This window comes from Quercus robur, chromosome 12, assembly GCF_932294415.1.
Source record: "Quercus robur chromosome 12, dhQueRobu3.1, whole genome shotgun sequence".
NCBI classification, from domain to species: Eukaryota; Viridiplantae; Streptophyta; class Magnoliopsida; order Fagales; family Fagaceae; genus Quercus; species Quercus robur.
The window spans coordinates 32,694,769-32,700,768 of NC_065545.1; positions in this window are offsets into that span (position 1 = coordinate 32,694,769).

Genomic DNA, 6,000 nt, shown 5'->3' on the forward strand with positions numbered 1-6,000 from the left:
ATATATGTTGTTTACATAATCTTATAAAACAATGTAAGGGTGCATGGAGAAGCGGACATTTAACATTTTAGATGCAATATTCTTCCTCTACTTTCTTTAGTGATGATGCACAAAAATTGTCAATGAGTTGATAATCTACACGTGCTCCAATGGAGGATATAGAGTTAATGTTCCAAGATCTTAGAGCCTTACTTCCCATATTGGGAGGATACAATTGGGTAGAAGGATCTTTGATCGTGGTGTGCAAGTTATATCCATTTAGAGATTTATGAATGGTGTGCAAGCAAAAGTTTGTGGGTCCCACGGCCCCACCATCGGGTTCAGAGCATCTGCCCGCCAGGCTTATGTCTACATTCGTCGGGCTCATCCGCACCCACACGTGGGGTGTGTGTGTCGCCCGTTAGGCTGACCCAAGGGCTCCCCGACGGGTCTTCTAGAGGTAGACGGATACTTTAGGATTTTATCAAGACGAACCTCAAGTGAGGTTCATTCATCCAGACGTATGAGGAAAATTTCTCTGGACAAAAACGCCCTTATCATTTAGTAATAGATTTAGTTTGATAATTACTTAACTGAAGGCAAACCAGTGCTGCTTGCCAAAAAAAAAATGTTACCATATAATAGAAGAGTAGATTATTGAATTCCTACAGGCACCTTGAGGCTCGAGCACCATATATTAACTTTGCCATGCCAAGAATTGGTGCAAACACACTATTACTTGGTACAGCCATTTGAGCACCATATGTTAACTTTAGAAGCAGTGTAAAGACGCAGACGCAGCCAATTTTTCAATTTGCTACAGCCATATCAGCCATTTGAAATACTGGAGCATTTAACCCAAAATAAAAAAATAAAAAAAATATTGGAGCAAACACAGTAGCATAAAAGGACGATTCAACGGGCTTACGGGCACTTATAATTCAAAAGAAAAATAGCAAACCGACGATCATAATAGTGGACGGTGGATTAGTGGACCTGATTGGTACTTCCAAATTCAAAGACAGTCGTGTATTTGCTTCTTTTTAGGACAACCATTTAGTCCTTTCCTTTGTTTTGTGGCAAAAAAGTGCTCAATCCTCAAGTGCAACCAGCTCTGACAATCAGATTTTCCGTAATAATGCCATTGTGGCCCAAACAAAGACAAATGAGACGGGTCCTCTGGGTTCCCCTCATTGATTTTTGTACCCTTTTGATTGAAATTTTGTTTTTGTCCCCGGCCAAAGTGCTCTGTATCAAAATTGAATGGGTTGTTGAAGTTGAACCGTCCACGCTACATGTTTCATACATTTATAATGTTATAAGTAGTTTTAATTTGAATATATAATTTAAATTATTTCTTTCACCCGAAATAACTAATAACAATCTAACACTTAAAATTTGTTATGAAAATATTATGGACTTAGCATTTTTTTTTCTAATGATATTTTTCTTTTGGTTTGATATTTGGATTAGAGACCGACTAGTTTATTTGCTGTAAACTTATTTCAACTTATTGTTAAAGTAAAGTTTTGTCTAACATTATCTGTTCAGCAAAAAGCTTTTTGCTTTTTCATTTTTGTGTCTCATTTTTTTTTTTCTAATTTAATGAAATAGATTTTTTTTAACAAGTAATTTTTATTTTATTAGCATAAAAATTACTAAAAAAATCTATCTTATATTTAACAAATAAAAAATCAGAAACTATGAAATAACCAAAAGAAAGGATTAGTATTTAGTAGATAACTTGTTGCCAGCTTATTATAGCCTATGCCCCAAAGTCAATACTTAACTAGCTAGGATCTCAATTTAAGATTGATTTTTCTTTGGGAGATTATGAATTATTTTTTAACAAACGCTGAAAGTCTCCTTTAATTTCCTACCCATACAACTCCAGACAAGTCCAATTTAGACATCCTTTTTATAAGGGGAAAAAATCATATAAAGTTTGAACAAAACTTAAGTTAGATTTCTTAATAGTCATATTTTATACTTTTCAATTAAATTCAATAGCATGATAATATAGACCTGTAAGGATGCAATTTGAGTCCCTAGCCCAAACGATAAATGAACTTAGGCCCAAAAAACTCAATACAATGAATTTGTAGAGAGTGAGTTGGAAAACTAGGTTTTAATGAATCAGTCAACAACTAAAATGGATTCAGATGACAAGAAAATGTAGATAGAGTAGTTTAATCTAAAGAAAACTATCATCAGCATAGTCTGAGGAGATCAGTTCTTATATATATTTCTCTCAAAGTTGGTTACAAGTTCAGTTTTTTATTGCTACAGTCTTTCTCTCTTAATTTCTTGCCCCTTCTACATCAAAGGTCTCTTATATTATATATCTCCCATTGAATGATCTTGACCCTCCACTTGTCGGTCATCCAAGCCACTACTTAAGTGTTTGTCCCATTGGATACCCTCATAAGCCCTTTGTGAGTTGGGGCGACCAAGGCAGCACTGTTCAAGGGTCTTCTACACATAATGCGGCCAGAGAGTTAGCTGTAGAGCATTCAATACGGTGGTAGCAGCTTTTTCTTAGATATTTTTCAGCTCCCATTCTGTCTCGTACGTTCACAGTACATATCCTTATCAACAAAACTTCCTGGAAAGTCACTCTGGATAATACAACTCACCTTTTGACCCCTTCTTTGTTTAGCTGAGGAGATACTCCTCCTCGGTCTACCTCTCCCAGCTTTTACAGCCATAACTTGCGCATAAAGTTCTTAGTCTTACTCCTCCCTCATTGTTGATTTATTCTCAGACCATTGTGCCTCCTCGAACAAGGCTCAAGGCCTAATATATATTTGGGCCTGCGTCCCCACAATAACCCTTTAAAACTCTAGTTTTCCCTTCCTATCCGAGGAGAAAAGTGGGGTTTTGATGTTTGAAAAATAAGTCCCACACGTTCCTTTAATTTCTACACGTGAGAGTGTCATTGCGCGTGTCCCATAACTGTTCCTGATATTTCGGAGCCCACAATATCTCATTAAATGCTCCAGGCAGCATTTTGTTCCCCGTATCCTATGGTGAGATGTAGATCCTACGGCTGGCATTTCCCCTTGAAATTTAAGCGAGATAACTCTCACTCAATTCCACCTTCTATATAAGGCACCAGGGGGAATAATTTTTCCTCATTTTACAAAATCTTCAAACTCTCAAGAAATCTCAAACTCTCAAGCTTTCAAGAACTTCCCACTCTCCCAACTTTCAAGAAGTTCCTGCAGTGTCACTTGTTTTCTTTCTCGTAAGTTTTCATTTTTTTAGGTTATTTTTTTCTTTCTCGTAAGTTTTCATTTTTTTAGGTTCTTTTCTCCTCGGCCCTCTATTTTTCGTTTCCTTTCCTTAAAGACTTCTTTATTTCCCCTTTAGCCTGCCTAGATGGATAGATTTAAGCATCTTGTAGACACTCCCGTCGGTATGGAGGGTTTCGGGGCTAAGTACCACATTTCGCAGGGGGTAGCCCTACGATATTGTGCTCCAGACCGAATAGTCACAGATAGAAAAAAATGGGTGGTTGTCATTCCAATGATTGCTTTCATGGAAGGAGAAATGACACTTTCCATGGATAGGGTGACCTGAGACTACCTAATCAACCCCAAGTTATGTCCCCACTAGTGCACTTCTAACCTATTTAAGGTCTTAGGTAAAGTAGATGCTCTCAATGAGCAAATGGGCTTGAGACTTACATGGCACGACATTGTTCACATGTATGAATGTCATTCACTTGTCGACGTGGGATATTACTTCAAGTCCCGATCCACTGTTGTTAGGCTCGTATCGTGTCTTCCCAAGTCCAACAAGGACATGAAGGATGACTACTTAATCGCCTCTAGGGCATGGCACAACAGTCTTCACTACCTAACTTGGGAGCGAGAGCCAAGTGGGGTACCTTAGGTTTAGATCCCTTTTTCTCTAAAGCGTGGGCAATTACCCTACAACTTCACTACTCCTTCATTTTTTGCATTCCATTCACTTCTGATGGTGATTTCATTATACTGACCATAGTTTTGTTCCTCAGATGTTTTTACAAATAAAAGGCACGTTGCTCCTAAACTTAGCCTGGTTAACGTCACGAGTTTCAACAAGGTGCTGAGGTCCGAGATATTCGTGAGTGAAGACAGGCAACTGCGAGCCGTCCACTTGATACTTGACTTCGAGCTCTTGTCAAATCTGTTCCAAGACGTGGGCCAAACAATAAGAGCCGATGATCCCAGACTAGCCTGAATAGACGTTTCGATGCTCGGCTTCTTAGCCTGAGAAGACCTGCCACCCGTTGAGCTGCCTTTCCACTGCTTTCCTCGTGAGGTAGTAGCCCTAAAGGAAGAAACAACCTCCTCACACTTGTCCCTGGAGGCTAAGATTGATAAGTTTCGCCTCAAAGAAGAAGGAAAGTCACAAGAAAGGCCTATGAATCTTTCGAACTTCGAGGGTGAACTCAACAGATCCTCCGCAGCTCACTCTCCCAAACTTATAATTGCCCAGGTGGATAATAGCTCTGAGGAGGAGGAAGACATAGCCTTGAACCCAAGGAAAGGCCTGAAAGACATCCTCGCCAGGAGGAACAAGGGGTCCTCATCCAAGGAGGCCCCAAAGACTCAACTTCCCCACAATCCTCCCTTTCCCCCTCTTCCTTCCCCGCTCGGCCTGCTCCCCAATCCAGACTTGCAAAAGAAGAAGAGGAAAGAGAAGGACATTGAGAAAGGGAAGATTGCCCTACCGAAGGACCTGAAGCAGCAGAAAATAACCAAAGATAGAGCATGAGAATCTTCAGTGGAGAGTAGGGAGGCTGAACATTCAGCCGATGTACACCATTCAACTTAGAACCCCAAGTTGGAATTGGATGGCGTGGCATTACCCTAGAATGCCTCTATCTAGGAATCCAGAAAGGTCATGCCTATCATGTGGCTGAGGCTTTGGAGCGCCGCCTCTTACTTCCCATGGACATGGATGCCTTAAAGAAAGTAAGGTAGCCAGAGCTTTTCCTGTCCCTAAAGATGGGTCTGGCCATGGTAAGCCCCTAGGCACACTTTACTTGTTTCTTTTCCTGCTCTTTTGTTTTGTTTCTAACATACTCCTTTGTTGCTTATGTGTAGGATATCCAGGAAGTTTCTATAGCCGAGGAATGGGTCAATGATGCCTGGAACGAAGCCAGGGTCAAGGCCAACCTCCGTGCCGAGACCAGCAAGGCCTTAGGCGCAGCTGAACAAAAGAACAAGGAGCTCGCGAGCAAGCTAGTTGTTGAGGAAAGGGCACATCTGAGTGCCGAGGCGAGCTTGAAGAACGTCGAGGACCAACGTAAGAAGCTTCATCTCACTGAGATAATGCTAGCCACCTAGAGACAGCTGGTCTTGGATCTCAAGGTCGAGTTGCAAAAAGCTAACGAAGTAGCCCGGGTGGCTAGGGATGTTTTTGAGGCCACAGAGACAGCATCCTACGAACGTGGAGTGTAGGAAACGGAGATAAGGCTGGCGGAGGAGCTGGTGGAGGTGTGCAAGGATTACTACAAGGAGGTATGGGCCGAAGCGCTCAACTGAGCAGGAGTCCCTGCTACCTCTAAGTGGAGGAGCGCTGAGAACATTTTTTATCTAGAGGACATCTGAGAAGTTCCAACGATGCTCCCTCCTCCCGCTGATCTTCCTCTCCCTCCCCCTAAACAGCTCTCCACCATCCAAGCCCCTTCTTCTGATACTGAAGTCTCAACAGGGGCGGGCAAGACCAATTACCAAAACCAGGGGATCGAGGCAGCCAAGGGTAAGGAGGCTGTCAAGGGGGGTCCTCGGCTCAAGGATAAGGGCAAGGGTAAAGAGGTCTAGCTACCAACAAAGGCCAAGCACTCCAAGTATGCTCTCACGATTAAGGATGTGGTCTCCAAGGCTAAGGATGTTGAGTCCAAGTCCAAAGCTGGTGATGCCAAATCTAAGTTAGCTGATCTCAAAGAGGACCCTTTGATGACTTGCATAATTGAGTGTAATTTATCACTTCTCAACTTTAAACTTTAGTCTAATTTTATTTATTTTG